Genomic DNA, 19,426 nt, shown 5'->3' with positions numbered 1-19,426 from the left:
TAGACAAGAACTATTAGATTTGCCAATGCTTGTTATTCTCTTTTCCTCGTGATCATTTTGTTCCATTTATTTAAAGTAATCTTTGCATTATATTTAGCATTCGATATCTTCCGTTTATGTTTCTCTTATGCTTTACATTTATATTAATATTTTGAGACTCAGTGCAAGTAGTCAGAGGTCACGACAGGATAAATAAAGAGCAGTTACTCAATTTATTGAGACGCTTTATGAGTGTCCCAAGTGTAAGCAGAATGATGGGTCTGGGTGCATTTCTAGCAGCAGACCAGCTAGGATGCGCTGCTGTTTCTGCCTGCTTAAACCGACACGGAGCCGAGGTTTTGTGAGCTGTGAGCACAATAATGCTTTGACTGCGCTTGCGTGCGGGTTGTACGCGCAACACTTGAATAAACATTGCCATTGAGAACAGTGTCGTCTTTCTGCTCATGCGCTGTGTCACCCACGCGCACATCATCTTATGTAGGTAGTACGCATGCGTTGGGATTCTGTTGTGCACGAAGATGGTGCAAAGCTTTGGAATTGAATGCATTTTGAGGTGTTGAGAAGGCCCCTTGAAGCTTCAACCAAGCTGCAAATTTCAGTGCGAAACAGGTCAGCCTCAGTTTTATTTTTATTTTCTCCTCATCTTACATCAGCAAAAGGCATATGTGTAAGTAAGTGCAGGTTGGTGTTATTAACTCCAAGGATGTCTTAAGTACGAGGACACAGACTGATGACACAAAGAGTATGATTAGCCTTAAAAAGATGCTTTGTCACCCAGTCGTGTCGCTTTTGTTTAGTAAAGCCGACTTGAACCTATACTAACAAGTTGCTCCAAGACATAGCATACGTACATATATTAATTTAAACACGAGTGGTAGCGAAACAGCGCATTGTTTTCAGTATTTATATGGCGCGTGCTCGATTGGATCGCTTTACATAAGCACCAGTGATGAATCAGGTGCCCCCAAGTTGGAGTAATGGCCTCTTTGTTTCAAAGGGAGACTGCATCGCATCTCTTGCTGTGATAATAGATTTCTTGCAAATATTACCCTTTTAGTTTAGTTTTTTATTCTGTTTAAGTCCAAGTTTCATCTACAGAAATAAGCAGCTCCGGGTTCATTGAAGAATAGTTGCAAAATAATTACCGGTTACTTACTGTTCATCTTTATTACTCCGAGTTCTACTCTTCTCCATGCTGTCCTTACATATAGAGCGTCTGCTCCTCTCAGACAAGCCACCAAGCTTCAAAGAATATTTGTTTATTTATTGCAGATTGATATAGCGTGACCTCGACCCGGAGGGAGTGGCGCACTTTACAAGAGCAATCACAAAAAATGACCTGCTCTAATATGGGACAGCCTTCGTGAGCATACCCAAAGCCATATCTTGGCTCTAATATTTTGGTACCAGCTTATATAATGCTGTCCAATCTAAGTGCTCCTATCCCTAGTTTAAAAGTTGTTTGGTGTCATTCCCCAGTATACAATCAAACATATAAATTTCACAACAAAAGTCATTGTGCATATCACAACAAAGAAATAAGCATTGGCATAGCCAATAGGTTTCGCTTTTGGAACCTTACAAGTAATTAGTTATGCAGCAGAATATCCTTGGTGCAACAACACCAACTGTTGCATGGTTAAACACTTATAAGTGTACACTTATAACACTGGAAGGGGAGTAATGCTGGGGAAGGCGGAGGTGGTTTGTGGGGGTTTGGCAGATGGTCAGCACGGAGCGGCATAATGGGGCTCCACTCCTGGTTTCTCCCGGATGCCACCTTGCATTTGATTACGACGAATGCATTCGTAAACGGTGATTGGAACAGACTTGGTGTCTTGCTGAGCAATGGTGCGGCTGAGCGCAATACACAAATAGTGTCCTTGTTCCATTAGCGGTTGGTAGGTGCGTTTGCAAGATTTGGTATTACCAATGAATAATTCTTGTTATAATCAAGCTTGACAAATAGGAGTTAGAGTACAGCATCTCTTTTAGAAAAACATATTAGCGGCTTATATAGTTTAATGCCGGGACGGTGGTTAGCTCTGCAAGATTGACTTTTAGCATGTATGTCTTTGATTTCTCTTGTTTAAAAAGAACGGATGTTGGTAGCGGTTCAGATCTACATCATAGCATTTTAATTGGAAAGATCTAACAGTTGCTCATATAGTTAAATGCTGGAATGCGTGTAATCCGGTTTCTCATACCGAGTTATATATATATTTTTTCACAGCTATGGGATAAAAGAAATGACGGAAGTTGAATTGCAAAGCACTCCTCCCCTATACACACACATCATTTTAATTATACAAGTATCAATTATTCTCGTGCTTGTTCTCCTGTGATTTGAAGTAAGTGTCCAGTATAATTCAAACACCTAAACACACAAGGTGATGGACGGAATGTTGCACATTGGCAAAACACTCACCCCCAGTCACAGATCTGGGTTTAACCCATCGTTATTTTGCTCACCACGCCACCCCAGTTTAGACATGGCCATATGCAAATCAGTCTTGACCCTGTGCCTCATGGGAACAGTCCAGACCGAACTGCCAAGCCATGTCTTCCCTGGACCGGAATCAAGCATCCTAGGACCGGTTTCTGGCTATCAGCCGTCTTCAACGAGGATAGCTTGACTGCAGTGGCGCAGTGAGCACGGGACCCACGTCTGGACATACCCTTCCCACATAGGGTGAACAGCAAAACACACAAGGTGATGGACGGAATGTTGCACATTGGCAAAACACTCACCCCCAGTCACAGATCTGGGTTTAACCCATCGTTATTTTGCTCACCACGCCACCCCAGTTTAGACATGGCCATATGCAAATCAGTCTTGACCCTGTGCCTCATGGGAACAGTCCAGACCGAACTGCCAAGCCATGTCTTCCCTGGACCGGAATCAAGCATCCTAGGACCGGTTTCTGGCTATCAGCCGTCTTCAACGAGGATAGCTTGACTCCAGTGGCGCAGTGAGCACGGGACCCACGTCTGGACATACCCTTCCCACATAGGGTGAACAGCAAAACACACAAGGTGATGGACGGAGTGTTGCACATTGGCAAAGCATTCACCCCCAGTCACAGATCGGGGTTTAATCCATCGTTATTTTGCTCACCACGCCTCCCCAGTTCAGACATGGCCATATGCAAATCCGTCTTGAGCCTGTGCCTCATGGGAACAGTCCAGACCAAACTGCCAAGCCATGTCTTCCCTGGACCGGAATCGAGCATCCTAGGACCGGTTTCTGGCTATCAGTCGTCTTCAGCCAGGATAGCTTGACTCCAGTGGCGCAGTGAGCACGGGACCCACGTCTGGGCATACCCTTCCCACATAGGGCGAACAGCAAAACAAACAAGGTGATGGACGGAATGTTGCACATTGGCAAAACATTCACCCCCAGTCACAGATATGGGTTTAATCCATTGTTATTTTGCTCATCAAGCCACCCCAGTTCAGGAAGTGTCAGAGGAGGTTATGGGAGTCTGGCCAAGAACATTGACAAAGGCCTAACATCTATTTTTTCCTGTTGCTTTCCCTGGTGTTCATGGAAAATGTATTTGTTTTAATGGCTGCTGTGTTTAAAGTGTTCATTGAAGCGAAGAAGGAAAAAGCATAATCCTCGCTTACACAATAATTGCAATAATTGAAAGCTCAGTGAGGAACCAAAATACCTGCTGGGTGGAACAACATGAGATTCACAGAAATGTAGTTTATGTATTTAAGCCACACCCTTAACCCCTTTGCCGCAATGCGAATTCCGCCGCGGCAGGGGGCACGGCGCTCCTGTACTCAGGACGGCTTCCGGCCGTCATGAGTCACAGTAGGCGTGTGCGCATGACGGCCGGGAGCCGTCCGAACTCCGCCCACTGATTAATTCGCCCGCACAGGCGGGGAATTAATCGTGCGTGGGTGTAGTGGCAACGTTCGGACGGCTCCCGGCCGTCATGCGCACACGTCTACTGTGACTCGTGACGGCCGGGAGCCATCATGAGCACTCAAGGAGTTAATTACACCATCCCTAAATAGACCCTCTCTCTTTCATCCAACTTCTAGACATTTTGCATAATGAAAAGAATATATATTTAACACTTTTTGATTGCACAAAACACAACAGCTCATTTAGAAGTAATTCTGCAAATCTAGTTTATATACGGAAGGTTATCCCCAAAAAATGCTATGCATGATTCTGTGGTATCTTGCTGTTGTGTTAATACTGTTCCTATGTAACCTGGTTCCTAACTGCTCGGCCAGTGTGAGTGTTCTGTGTGGAATGTTGGTGTGATGAACATAATTGGAATGTTTGGGTGCCTGGTGTGAGAGTTGACAGTTGAAGATGGGCTGAGCAGCAGGGAGGCTGCTCCTGGTGGGGCTGATTCACTTGATCTTACCAACTTGTAACCAAGACTTAATAAATCAACTGAAATGACATCTCAGCTACTGGACTTAATTACTACATATGTTCGGCGTCGATCTGGATACAAACTCATGCTCTACACGTGGTCTTATGGAAGATAAAGATCACATGTCAAAGAAGTATTCCAAGTGGTAGGAACCTACAGAAACAACAGTTGCAGATAGCAATAGCACACAGTACAGTTCCAAGAGAAAGTGGTTAAAAAATGGCCACACAGACAGCGCAAGTAAATTTCCAGGAGGAAATGATTACACAAAAAAAGACAGGGTTCACAAGAAACAAGAGTAATTGGAGCATCACAACTCGCAGCCCGACCAGTCTCCTTCACACCGGACAGCCCCAACCTAGGCGTGCTGTGCCCACCAACATTACATCTCTCGGACTTTAAGGTAACAAGAATTGGCTACTTCATCAAGCTCAACAAAATGCTGCCTGTGCCTTTCATTCATAGTTCTGTATGTTTTGGGGAAATATGTCAAGCAGTTCAACGCTGTGCTCTTATATTCTCGTGTATATTCTGGTATATTACATTCTCAACGTTTCAGTAAGCAGCCATGGATAGTTTTGATACTGCCTACAATCTTTCTTGGCATGTTTTTTTTTAAATTGCATTTTCCTTTTTTCACATGTGAATGCGGTTAATCGCGCACAACATTGTATTCAAAATCAGCCTTGGTACCGGCGGCGGGAGCGGGACATCAGAGGTGAGACACCTTTAGTCTATTATTTGGTTTTTTTTATCACCTGAGCCCTGTCTGGAGTGTGGGCAGTTAAACAGCTGCGTTGCGGTTTGAATATGGAGCCACGAGCCAGCATGAGCATGAGCAGCTTACCTCAGGCCCGGACTCGCGTGGACTAGCTGACGGTCGAAGGTGATGACATTCGCTTCCCTCCTTTGACACGTCTTGATCAACTATGCGAGTGTCACCCCTTCGTGCTGCCATCATGGAACTGGGGGCAGCGCTGTTCAAGCTTGGCTGCATCTTGAGCTTTGCAACGCTATTCAAGCTTGCGTGATGTAATTTTTTTTTTCAGTCAAGTTCCATTTCAATCCTTATGTGTTCTCTGCTGTGTTTTCCAGCTGACAGCCCAGTCATCATCGTTACGTTTTTCCCAGACATGGAGACTCTGCGCTGGCTTGTTCTTTTCGACGATGGTGTGCACAACTCGTGTTTGTGCTTCAGGTTCTGTGTGTCGTGTATTAGGTCTCGCCTGAGCCAGCGCATGTGCTGCTCTGGCGAGACATTTAGTTGTGGCTTTTTGAAGTGCTGCCAAAGCGGCCACCAGCTGGGGGTCCCACGCACAAGCGAACGCGCCATGCTTCGCCTCTCCATGCTTTAGCGCGTCATCGTGTTCACTTTAGCTTTCACTGCAATGACTTTCGCTTTCACGGCCGCGCTCCCTCCTCGTCAGCTTCTCTTGTTACAAGCGCCGTGTGGCCAATGCTTGTTTACTCCTGTATCTATATTCCCTGCACTCACTTGCCCCCTTTTACCCTCTACCATATGTAGAACCGTCCCTTCCTTTTGTTCCCATACACTGCCCGCCTGTTGGGCCCAATCGACTCCTTACCCGTCAAGTAGTTTGTCCATTTAAGCAGGGGACCCTCCATCGCCAGAAGCACAGATACCGAAACACTCGGCGAACACACACGGAGGTGGTTACCATTTTCATTTCCACCAATTACTGTTGACTCAGAGAAGCTGGCAGAAGACAATGGATGTACACGTAAGCCAACCTCCGACGTCTGGGGTAAATCGTCCTCCTTTGTTGACTAATCACGTAAAGGCATTCCCCATGTGTTAAGAAGGCAAACACACATCTTGTTTTGAAAATGCCACCTGTCTGAGACCAGCGAAAATGAATTTAGAAACTGCTACATTTTCAACTTGTGCCGGCTCTTTTTCTCAAGGCAGATGAGCGTGGAAGAGAAACATAACATATGGAGGTTTGTGAATTATTTATGTCATTGATCTGTTATATGGGTACTTGGATATATGTTTGGTGCAGTAACCTGAACGAGGCTGCCTAGTTGTTTATTGAGTTTTCAACTCTAGGGTATCAGAGCACTTTAGTTATGTGGGGAAAACAATTTCACATGAAATCAAGCCTTTGGGCATTTCCCCCCTAGTTTTAACCAAAGCACCTTGTAACACTCAGTGAATTATTTCCTTATTTTTGCGTAACTGTCCCATGTCTTCCCTCTGTTCCACATTCCTCAGTCTCCCTTCCTTCTTACACTTTAATCACCCTTTATTATTCATATTTATTAATTCGACTTTCTCGTCTTTCTTCCTTTCCCACATTTTTTTGCACTCTCCCAGATCTCAACTTTTTTCCTTTTTCCTCTCGTTTATTTTATTTAATTTTCCCCCTATTCTCATTTTCATTTGCTCTCCCACAGTTATTCCTCATTGTCATCATTTTTTTCTGCCACAGTCTATTATGCCACCCCTCACGTCCCTTGGCAGAGCTCACTGGAGGTTTAGATCTTCTGCTTGGAGATTTGCAAGTGAGATTGAAAAGAATGCTATACAGGTGTAGTGTGATTTATGGGATTTTGTTGGAGCCACACAAATGTTAAACAAAAGAATGCTGTTCCTGATAAAATTGCAGCAGTTCAGCTTCATTTAAATGCTACTCGCCATGTCCTACAATGCAATAAATCAAAATGCACAGAAATATCATTTAAATTCTGGATGACAATTCAGAGCAGATGGGGCTGGGAAAAATGGATGCATGGGTGGTATAGTTCTGTCTGCTTGAGTTGTATAAAAGAAAAGAGAACTGCACTTAATTAGGACAAATCAACACATTTTACTTTGCATTAACATGCATAAAAGTACATAGACTATAATTTCAAGCATTTATTTATACATTATCTTCACCTTTTAAAAAAACAATTTTTATAATTTATGACCAAACAAATAACCCTTTAAAATATCTATAAAATCAAGCAAAACCAAATACAGCTAATGTCAGTTGCTCCTAAAAGTAAGTGACATATATACTACAATAAATAGTAAAATATATATTTCGAAAGTGCAAAAATCCTATCCTATACAAACTCTGGTACATCTAGGTAGAATAATTTATAAGGTGGAGGCCCTTTTAGGTTTCAACTGAAAGTTCTGCGGTGTAATTGGTTAAACTAAACTTTCGCAATAAAGGTCCAAATAATTTTTTTCCTTTTTTCTGTTGATAGAACCAAAAAACAAGATATGCAAAGTGGTTTGTTTAGATGATGCATCACATGGGCACGCAGGGAGATGGTATGAGGAGTATTTGCTGGGTGACCCAACATTAAAGAGATATAATTTAAACGTAATCTTGTCCGCAATGATGGGGGTTCACAACAAAGGAAAGATGGGAAGAAGCCCCAGGCAACACAGACGGTACAGCTTGATACAGAATTACTGTGCATTTTGCCATATTCCTTTCCCATCTTGCATGAGAACTTTTAGCTAAAAAGATATTTTAATCTAGATTTAGGACAGGTTACACAGCTAACAAGATTTTCATCAAGTTGTGCCAAGCCCAACGGGGCGAAAGTCTCACATATAATATAATGAAGTTAAGCACGAAAAGCCAAGCAATGCTGTGCTTTGGCCTCTCAGCTGCTTGTGTTAACAAGCATTGGCATAGCCAATAGGTCTCGCCTTTGGGACCTTATAAGTGCTTAGCCATGCAACAGTTGATGTTGTTGCACCAAGGATATTGTGCTGCATAACTAAATACTTATAAGGTCCCAAAAGTGAGACCTATTGGCTATGCTAATGATTTTTATATTGGCAGCTTCTTCTGCTTGACTTTTCCGACTCACTTGGAAACATTCGTTTTGGCCGCATTTAGGATACAGAACTTTCCAGTCACAAAACTTCTTCAAGTATCTTTTATCATGTGTATGTTTGACCAGTGTATAGCCAGATCAATCTTTCACAGGTGAAAGGTTGCTCACTGGTGCAAGTTTTGTTTTGTCCATGGTTATGGTGTGTTTCCTCTGGCCATGTTGCACAGGGTATCTTTGCATTGTTTTATTTTCAATGTCCGTCTTGACATTTTCCTAATAGATATGGCTATACGTTGCCCTTCGGCATGTTGCTTTTCCTACATTGTATTTTTGTTGAGTGTTGTCTGCCCATTCCTTTCAATTTGTATATGTGTACTGACCCTTACAGGAGGGTTGTATTATTGTTTTTATGGGTGGCTTCCACTCATTCCCGTGGTTTTTAGTACCACACTCTCTGGTGGCATAGTTTTAGATGGTTTAGGCCTGTTTTGTATGTCTGTATCCTGTTCTTCAGGGATTGTAATGGGCATTAGTCCAATTTCCACGCACTTAGTCACATTACCCTTTCAGAAGGGTGGATTAAGTAATGGGTGTTAGTCCCTTCTACACAGTATGCATTATGGGTCACAGTCCCCCTGTTGCATGTTTTGTCCATTACATGAGGGGTGGCTAGTTGGGTTTCAGTCCCTTCTTCACAGTTTTACACAGTGTACACAGTTTGCATTATGGGCCATAGTACCATTTGTGTGTGTTTTGTCCCTTACATGAAGGGTGGTGAGTTGGGTTTCAGTCCCTTCTTCGCAGTTTTCGTTGATATTCACAGTGCTTTGCCCTACTTTGCGGTGCATGGTTGGATGCTTTTTATGCATCTTTCTTTTTTTTCCCCCTCATATGACCTCCGTAGCTACTGCCGCCTCTTGACCTGCCCCACTACTGGCGCAGATAACTTCTGGTGGTTCTTAACCTCTTAGTAGTTCTTAGTCTCAGCTGGTATATTCTTAATGGGGAATGCCCATTTATACTCAACTTGAGCTGACCTGTAGTGTGGGCTAGGCCTAGTTTGCACACATTGCTATCTTAGCATGGCTTTTTAGAAGTTTAAACACCATTTTACCTTTTGCTGCTTTTGCACACAACACTCCATATAGCTGTTTTTGTAAGTTAGGCTGCGTGAATGTCTTCACATGAGAAAGGCTTGTTTTCGACATCCCTAGACTTACATAGTGACCATAGTCTGCACAGTGAGTACCCAAGCCTCCAAGATTATCATAACAAGGTAGCTGTTGTTCGAATTGATTGGTTCACGTCTTTAGACACAACAAATTGCAGCTGCGAGCCAACTGAAATTCTGGCGCCTTTATTATTGCTCTGTAGCCATGATTTCAGACACTTGGAAGATTTCCTTTTCTAGTTATGCAGAGAGCTTTTGCTGATACTGATGTGATTCACTCTTGGGGAGCTGAGAGGTAATGGGGTCCCCCAAACAAGCCTAAGAGGCCCCTAGGGCCTCTTAGGCTTGTTTGGGGGACCCTATCTAGGAACTATGTTTATAAAACATAGTTCCTAGATAGGGAGGGTGTTATAACTAGGCACTATACGACCTGTTTTCACCATCATTGTAATATGATTTCTCCCTTTGTGTTTTATGGAATTGTAACAATGCTGATCATATTATTTCTAATCGTATGTCTGCTTATGTTGGCAAAGATTCTGCACCTGAGAGCATGTCGCTAAAATAAATATTTTAACCTTTCCCATATCTCTTTTTTACTCCTATTGTGGACTGGTATCAGAGTATAACGAAAGAGTGTTCTCACTTCCCACCATTCCTGAGTATATCCTAAGTTGCATGTTCTGGGTTGTCTAATCATTGGTTACTTTGCCATAGGACGAAGAGCTAATATGACATTGATGCTAGCTGGTTGGGGTTTTCTAGGTACTGAGGTGAATTTTTGGTACACCACAATTCACTGAGGTCCTGGTTCTCTGTGCACGGTTCTGTGTAGGAGCAGAATCCTTGCAACATGGTGCACCTAACATTGTGGTCTTAAATTGAGACTCTCGAGTAGTGCTTATATCGGTCCATGACCCCTTCACTATTGTTTCCGGATGACAGTGGTGTCGGATGAACCTACCTATTGTTAAATAGGTCTTTTCAAGCTTGATCATTTTAAATGGTTTCTATTTGAATTACTACTCAGTTGTGCTATTTTCTTTGCATTGTACTAATCTCTTTCTGTGTCGTTATGGCTGCCATTAACATCCCACAACACAGCCGATTGGCTGACGCAATCATTTGCAGGGTTTCAACGTCCCCTTGGAAGGCATGGCAGTCATTTTTGTTGTATGCGCAGGCGCGGCTTACCCGTATGAGCTGTTTTACTCATAAGTTACGTTTCCTACGGTAGATGCTAATACTAATGTGTTCCATTCTTACACCACCACTGCTGTGCCTAGGGAGTACACTCCATATAGGACACAGGAGTTTCAGATTTCTGCTTGGCAGCACAGCGTTTGGTTTAATGGCGCCCTCCCGCACACTCTAACGGCGGTTAGATTAGGACCGTTGTCCATTCCAGGCGCTTCTTTGCCTGTTTTGGCTGGTTTTCCCCTGCACCCAGATGTGGGGCGATGTACAGTTGCTGAATTGAGGCCCCTTTATGCCTCTGCTGTAGCGGTTGTACGGGTTTTAATTCATTACATTTCTCGCAACCTCCCGGGTGGGGCTCCTGAAGGTGCGGCGCATCCAGTTGGGCCGAATGGGATGAAGCTTAGTCCCGTTATGGTTAATGCGGTTATTGCTCAAGCGTCCCCAGGATAAGGATGAGATGCCTTTCTGGCTTGCCGAGAAATTTGACCAACTGGAGTCAGTATTTCCTAATACCATTACAGTGGAGAAGCACAGGATCCTTACCATAAGTTTGCAGAAAGACTTAGTGCCGGAAGTGACTGATTGTACTACATGGGGTATGATTTTTGCGGCAGTCTATACTAGGTGCTTCGGCACACCATATATGGCTGTCCTACCCTCCGTCATTAAACGCGTTCAGGATGAACACGGGCCAGAGGCGGCTGTTGAATTGGGAATGAGACTCGTTGGAGTGTTTTGACGTAGTTTCCGATCTCGCCCTTGCTAATGTTAATGGAGATGCGGTAAGCTTCCAGGTGTCTAATGCTTTGTGCGATGTCCCCGAGGCAGAGAAGCCCCGTCTGTTACTGAAGATTAATATGGCGGCTTATGAGACCATTGGCCGTAATAGTTTGGGTGTTAAGCCTTTTGCTAAAAACAAACGCAGCAGCAAACTCAGTCGGCAAATTCTGATAAGGATGATCGCCAGAAAGTTCCGAAACAAAATTGGAGTAAGAATAATGTAGGAGAGTAGGGTCTGCTTCCGATGGTCACCCCCACTTTTAGCTGTGATTTTCTGGTTTTTCGACTTTAGTGTGGCTATGGGCCTGCTAATCAGACCCACAGCCCAGCAGTTCTCTCTCTAAATTGATACCATGTACTTTAGGTGCATACCAGATTGGTTACTGGGTCACCTCTGTGAGCCCCTGCATAGTGTACCCTAGGTACCCAGGGCATAGGTGCATCCAAGGCCTACCAGGGGCTGAAGCATGAATTATGCCACCCCTTCCTGGCCCTCCAAACTGACACCACTGGCTGTTCATTCAGCTGGGGTAAGGTGGTGTAATCACCACTTACTTAAATATAGTATATCTATATCTACCTTATATACAGACACATATGCACCTATAAGTCACTCCTATGGTAGGCCTCGACAATCCTGGAGGCAGAGGGCTTTGTTTTATGTGAGAGGGTGCCCTAGCATGAGCTGAGCCCCTCTGCAGCTTTCGGAACCATCTTCTTATAGCTGTTCTATGATATAGACATACCATATAGTCTTAAGTGCATTATAATCCTCGCGGTTAATGCTAACTTTGGTTTGGCTTTATCAAAACATGTCGCGTAAGGTGTCAAACACTTTGGAATACTACCCCCCCTCCCCACCAGTTCTGGTGGCGGGGGTAGCATTCTACCCTTCAACAGGGAGGAGACATGTAGTTACTGCTAACCCCAGTTGTGAGAAGTTTGCCTGATATGTGATGTCCACTATTCTAGTGGGCACCCTGTATCAGTCCAAACAACCCTTATGGTGATGGTTGTAAAGTCAACCATATAGACCAGCTATCCTAGTGGTAGCATGAACAAAGCAGTCTTAGGCTAATACTTCAGAGAGCATGTGAATCCAATTGTTTTACCAATAATAACCCATTGAATACCAAATGAAAGGACACCACACCAGGTATATATAAAATATATATGTATTTATTACTAACACAACCCCTCTGCACTCTTTATGAGGTCAGAGTTCGAGATACAGCACAAGTGACACAATAAGCATACTATAAGTTGCACAAATACAATTCTGCCCTAGGGGCCTCACGAACCATAAACTAAATAAGTGGTGTAAGAACCACTTTAGAACAGGTGAATAGGCCTAGGGTCTAGGGAATCGCTGGGACTACACTGAACAACCACAGGTTAGGAAGTAGGAGTCTCACAGGATGCGTGTGCAGTGTCTAAACACACACGCAAGTTCTCATAGACTTTCAATTGGAACATAAGAGTTAGAAATTAGTTGATTTTGGACAGTCCGGGTGGGCTTGCGGGGGAACCCAGTTAAAACAGGACACTTGGATAGTTATTACCCACGGGAGCACCGGAGTACTCGCGTTACCTCACCCAGGGAAGCCGGGTGTATAGGTGTGAAGTCGTGTCAGGTTTTGTCGTCGATTCCTATTGAGAGCTGCAAGAAGATGCTGCAGGCGACCAGGAGGAAGATGTCCGGATGGATCCAAGGGTGGATCGGAGAAGTGAATAACCTGAAAGCAGAGGGGACAGAGTCTGGGTCACTAGCCAGTGACCAGGAAGAAACCAGGCGATGTCGAGCTGCATACAGGTGAAGAAGTGAAGCTTGTCTCTGCAGCCACGTGGACCCGGAGGCGTCGTCGACATCGAGGCGCTGGATACGGACTGTCCCACGAAGGCTCTCGCTGTTGGCGGTGTCGGCTTCCAGATTGGAGTCAACAAGCCTTGGCAAAGGAAACCCACACAGGAAGTGAAGATCGGCTTCTTGTACAGACCAGCAAGGTCTGTGGAGCTTCCCCTTTACAGGAAAGCAAGAGCAAGCCCAGAGCAACCAGGCAAGCAGCGTTGTTTCAAAATGGAGTCTTCAAGATGGCCACTAGCCAGCACTCTCTCAACCGCGAAGACACGTCGAGAGGAAATGCAAGAGCAGGCCCCACGCGGCACTCGTGGAGTGTGGAGGGCTGAGCTTCGGGGCCCTTACGACTCGGGGTTGGGGCTTCTCAAGTCCCAATGCACAACTTCGAGGATGCCTCAGAAGCTGCACATTTTAGCAAAGAGCAAAATGGCCAGGTGTCCGGGCCCACGTCTCTCGTGTTCGCCACGGGTCTCAGCTTTGCTGGAGGTGTGGTTCGGGGTCGGAGAAGTCTGGAAGTCCAGTCCTGTGAAGCAGAGTCATCGGGATCCTTCGGGAGCGTCGACAAAGCAAACCGGCAATTCGCTAGGTGGTGCCTGTTTGCACAGGGTGGTCACTCCTTGACCACAAGGGAGATTCTTCAGTCTTCTAGTTGCAGTAGAATTTCGAAGGTCCAGTGTTTCGTTTCAGAGTTTCAGTTCAGGGTAATCTAAAGTCTCTAGACTCAGCTCCTAGCTTTATACTGATTAAAGGGGCTGGATTACCTGCTAGGTCCCTCCTATGGGTGGGACCAGGGAAGGGGGTGGTTATACCCCTTTCCCTTTGTCCAGTTTCGCGCCGGAGCTGGGGCTGGAGTGCCCCAGCAACTGGTTTGAACCGGCCTATGCATGGAGCACCTTGTGTCCCCCAGGCAGTGTCTCATTTCATTCAACCTACCCTTCCCCAATACACTATAGCCTGTCTGGGGAGGTGCTAGCAACTCACAAGGCAGGAAATCTATTGTCCAGACCTCCCACGCTGGATGGGCTCCCAGCTGCAGGAGGTCAGACTTGTGTCTGTGGCAGCAGCATCCATTTTGTGATGCTGAGGCTCTGTTTAACTTTAACCGGGTAAAGCTACAATTACATTTCTTCTCCCTCTAGAAGGGTGGAATGCTACCCCCGCCGCCAGGACTGGTGGGGGTAGTATTCCATAGCGTATAACACCTTACAGGGCATGTTTTGATAAAGCCAAACCAAAGTTAGCATTAACCGCGAGGTTTATAATGCACTTAAGAGTATATGGTATGGCTATATCATAGAACAGCTATAAGGACATGGTTCCGAAAGCTGCAGACAGGCTCAGCTCATGCTAGAGCACCATCTCACATAAAGCCAAGCACTCTGCCTTCAAGATTGTCGAGGCCTGCCATAGGAGTGACTTATAGGTGTATATGTGTCTATATATATAAGGTTAGATATAGGAATACTATATCTAAGCAAGGGGTGATTACACCCCTTGCTTGCTTAGCATTTCTTTGCAGATCTCCATAGAAAACATAGACGAAACCCGACACCAAAAGACACCTAGGCACCCGGCTTCCCTGGGTGAGGTAACTTGAGTACTCAGGTGCTCCCGCGGGTATTGACTCTCCAAGTGTCCTAGTCTAATGGGGTTTTGTCGTAGTCCATCCGGAATTGCCCTTAAACAGTAACTATGTAACTTTTACGTTCTCCATTATAAGTCAATGGTAACTCGCGACTATGTTTAGACACTGTACGCGTCTCCCGTTGGTCTCCTACTTCCTAAACTTGGTTGTTTAGTGTAGCCCCGGCGATTCCCAAGGCCTATTCACTATTTCTGTGGTGGTTCTTATACCACTATTTTAGTATTTGGTTTGTGAGGCCCCTAGGGCAAAACTGGATTTGTGCAACTTATCGTATGCTAATTAAGTAACTTATGATGTACTTTTACCTCTGACCTCATAAAGAGTGCAGGGGGGTTGTGTTAGAAATAAATACATATATATTTGATAAATACCTTGTGTGGTGTCCTTTCATTTGGTATTCAAGGGATTATAATTGGTAAAACAAACAGCTTCACATGCTCTTTGGAGTTTAGCCTAAGACTGCTGGTCCATGCTACCACTAGGATAGCTTGTCTATAAGGTTGACTTGACAACCACCATCAATAAGGGTCGATTAGACTGGTGCAAGGTGCCCACTAGAACTAGTGGACATCATATGCCAGGCTAACTTCTCACATTTGGTGTGCAGCGGATGGGATAAGAGCTTGAATTTGTTTTACCATATAATCTTGTAATATCATTTGATAGATCACATTAAGGTACCAGTAGGTACATATAAATCAAGTCTTATAATACTTTAAGTTCTACTGAACTTAGCAGTTGTAGGTGGTAAGGGCCTAGCACAACCTGACTACAACTACTAGAGAGGGTCCAGTAGGAAACATTTAGTGTAGGTAGGTGCACACACCACACCTCACTAGAAAATGTTCTAAGAAGCAGGGCCTAGTGTGCCTCTGCCAGAAGTAGACCTTCCCAGGGTACCTTCTACATATGATACATTGGCTTTTCAAGAGCTGAGAAGCCTATGTTCACTCGGGAGACTGAGACAAGGACAGAGTCTCACCTTTAACCACCTGGTAGATATATTAGTGGAATATGATGTGGAAAGAGCATCCAACCCAGATCACCATGGTAGTGCAGAGGCCATCCCTCTACAGAGGATCCCATTGATGAGAATCAAGCGGGTGCTGATGATGATGTGGAAGCTAGCCAGGTAGAAGTCAGGGAACTGAACCATGTTAACCTAGGACTACATGGGACTGAGAACGGAAGAATCTAAACCAGACCCCCAAGTAGGCCTAACAATAGGCACAGAAGGAGTAGGTCACTTTCCAGTTATTCCAACCACTCGGATGGCTCAGTAGGGTCCCATGCCTCAGCTCTAGAGAGAATGAATTCTACTGAGAGAAGAGAGCATAAAGCTAGAATGAGGGAATCCAAGCTTAGAATCAAGAGGCAAGAAGTTGCCCTTGCAAAAGAGACCCTGGCTCTTGAGAGAGAGAGAAAAGTGTGTGGACTAGAGTCCACTGGTGGCAGCATAATTCCTAATGATAGGGAAAGGTCTCATGACCATAGAAACCTGAACAAAATTGTGCATCCCTATCAGGTAGGGGATGACATCCACAAGTGGATTACTGCTTTGGACAGGGCCTGCAAAGTACATCAGGTACGCCAGAGTCAGTGGGCAGCAATTTTATGGCTCTCCTTTGCAGACAAAGGTAGAGATGAGCTCCTAACAGTTAATGAACAGGATGCTGACAACTACACTGTCCTGAAGAGTGCTCTGATAGATGGGTTTGGCGTAACCACTGAGCAGTACAGGTTGTTGTTTAGAGATACCCAGAAGACACAGACTCAGGACTGGACTGACTTTGTAGATTGCCACTAAGGCTCTGGAAGGCTGGTTACTGGGCAGTAAAGTAAGTGACTATACAGGATTGTATAACCTTATTATCAGAGAACAGATTCTTAATAATTGTCAGAACCAGTTATTGCATCAACACCTGATCGACTCTGATTTGACCTCTTCCCCAATAATTGGGTAAGAAGGCAGACAAATGGGTCAGAACCAGGGTGAAGCAGAAGGTACAGAACCAAGGTGGTGATCAGAAGAAGCATGACCAAAAGGGTGGGGAGAGAACAAAAGACCAGAAGTCTTCTCAACGTCCCAAAAAAGCTTCTACTGATGGGGGTCCACAAAAACCCAAAAAGAAAGAAGGTCCAAAGAAACCATGGTGCAACTTTTGTAAGGTTAATACTCTCTGGACCAGTGATTGCACCAAGAAGGAGGAAGCTCCAACCACCATTGCCCCTAGGCAACTGTTCCCCCTAGTTCAGCTCCAAGTGGTGGTTCTCAACAAAAGGGTGTAGTAGGGTTAACCCTGGGAACTGAGATGGATTCTGGCCTAGTCAGAATACCAACTCAGGCTGTTCTTGTCTGTGATGTGGACATGGCTATGTCCTCTACTGTGAGTCCCAGTAACTTTGGCAAGTACAGACAGACTCCTTTAATTAATGACAGAATGGCTCGGGCCTACAGTGACACATGTGCTAGTGTCACAATGGTGACGCCCAGCTTTGTGAACCCTGAACAGATCATACTAGGTGATAATTACCTAGTGACCAATGCAAGCAATGTCACTACCACCCATAGTATGGCAATGGTGAATTTCTCCTGGGGAGGGGTAACTCGCCTCAAAAGGGTTGTTGTTAGTTCAGACCTCCCTGTACAATGTTTGCTTGGCAATGACCTAGAAACTTCAGTCTGGTCTGAAGTGGAGTATAGGACTCGTGCAGAAATGTTAGGTATATGAGCACATGTCCTTGCTGTGACCAGGTCACTGGTCAAAAATTGCAACACTGAACAGGCCCAGGATCCTGAAATTATGGACCAGTTGCCTACCAGGAGGAGAAGCAGTAGGGTAAAGGCAGTGCCTTCCCCCCTTGCCTCAGAATGAGGATCAGCCTTCAGAGCAAGCTGATTGTGAGACACAAGAAGGAACTGTCCTAGAAGAGCTTGAGCCTGTTCAGGTTGAGTTTTTTGGGACAGGGGGACCTTCAAGGGCAGATCTGAAGCAGGCACCGTTGGACTGCCCTTCTCTTGAACCCCTCAGACAGCAAGCTGCTGCTGAGGCTGCTGGGAATGCTAATGGAACCCATAGAATGTATTGGGATGAAGGGCTCATGTATTCATATGCTAGAGACCCGAAGCCCATTGCTTCCAGGAGGTTGGTCATACCTTTGGCATTCAGGGGCTTCCTTCTTACATTAGCCCATGATATTCCCCCTGCAGGACATCTTGGCCAGAACAAGACTTGGGACAGGCTTGTCCCTCACTTTCACTGGCCTCACATGTCAGAGGATACCAAGGAGTTTTGTTGCTCCTGTGTCACCTGCCAAGCCAGTGGCAAATCAGGTGGCACCACAAAGCCCCCCCTTATACCACTACCTGTGGTGGGTGTTCCCTTTGAAAGAGTTGGGATAGACATTGTTGAACCTATGGATCCCCAAACAGCATCTTGGCACAGGTTTATTCTGGTGGTAGTGGATCATGCCACCAGATACCCAGAAGCTATTCCCCTAAGGACCACAACAGCACCTGTTGTGGCAAGAACCCTCCTGGGAGTTTTCTCAAGAGTGGGTTTTCCGAAGGAGGTTGTCTCAGACAGAGGTGCAAACTTTATGTCTGGATATTTGACTGCTATGTGGAAAGAGTGTGGAGTGAACTACAAGTTCACCACACCCTACCATCCACAATGCAATGGTCTAGTTGATAGATTCAGCAAGACCTTAAAGGGCATGAATAAGTGTCTACCTGAAAAGCTCAGGCGAAGATGGGACATCCTACTGCCCTGCCTTTTGTTTGCTTACAGAGAGGTCCCACAAAAGGGGGTTGGCTACAGCCCTTTTGAACCTTTGTTTGGGCACCCTCTAAGAGGATCTCTTTGTCTGGTGAAGGAAGGATGGGGGTTACCTCTCAAATCTCCAAAGCAAGAAATTGTGGACTATGTACTTGGTCTCTGCTCCAGGATGGCTGAGTACATGAAAAAGGCATCCAAAAACTTGAGGCCAGCCAGGAATCGCAGAAAGCTTGGCATGACAAAAAGGCTGTACTGACTGTTTACCAGCCAGGACAGAAAGTGTGGGTGTTGGAGCTAGTGGCCCCAGCAGCTGTCCGAGACAAATTGTCTGACCCCACACCATTGTTGAACACAAGGGAGAGGTAACCTATTTGGTTGATCTTGGAACTCCCAGGAGCCCCCACAGGGTGCTTCATGTCAACAGACTGAAACCATATGTTGACAGGGCACATGGGCTTGCTCATGGCTACTGATGAAGGACAGGAGGAAGAGAGTGACCCTCTCCCAGACCTGCTTTCTCAGAACCCGGATGATGGATCAGTGGATGGTGTAACCTTGGCAGGCAGCCTCACTGATTAGCAGCAGAGGGACTGTAGACAAGTTCTGCAGGCCTATAGACATATGTTTTCACAGACTCCAAGTCAGACTACCTGGTGCACCCATGAGGGGGATCCTGGGGACAGTCTGCCTGTTAAAAGTAAGATTTACAGTCAACCTGATCATGTCAGGGACTGCATCAGGACAGAGGTCCAAAAGATGTTGGAGTTGAGAGTTATTGAGCCCTCA

General features: G+C 45.2%; 1 protein-coding gene across 2 annotated transcripts in view; it reads left to right on the top strand.

The window, feature by feature from the left end:
* The first annotated feature begins 483 nt into the window (after positions 1 to 483).
* Positions 484 to 19,426, top strand: part of LOC147673984 (uncharacterized) — a 987,450-nt gene continuing 968,507 nt past the window's right edge. The window contains exon 1 of one of the 2 annotated variants that reach the window (XM_086945069.1): positions 484 to 609. The gene's annotated coding sequence lies outside the window, so the exon portion shown is untranslated. The remainder of the gene's footprint in view (positions 610 to 19,426) is intronic. The other variant, XM_086945070.1, reaches the window with a different exon arrangement.

This window comes from Lissotriton vulgaris, chromosome 12, assembly GCF_964263255.1.
Source record: "Lissotriton vulgaris chromosome 12, aLisVul1.2, whole genome shotgun sequence".
Classification (NCBI taxonomy): Eukaryota; Metazoa; Chordata; class Amphibia; order Caudata; family Salamandridae; genus Lissotriton; species Lissotriton vulgaris.
This window is presented reverse-complemented; position numbering and strand designations above follow the sequence as displayed.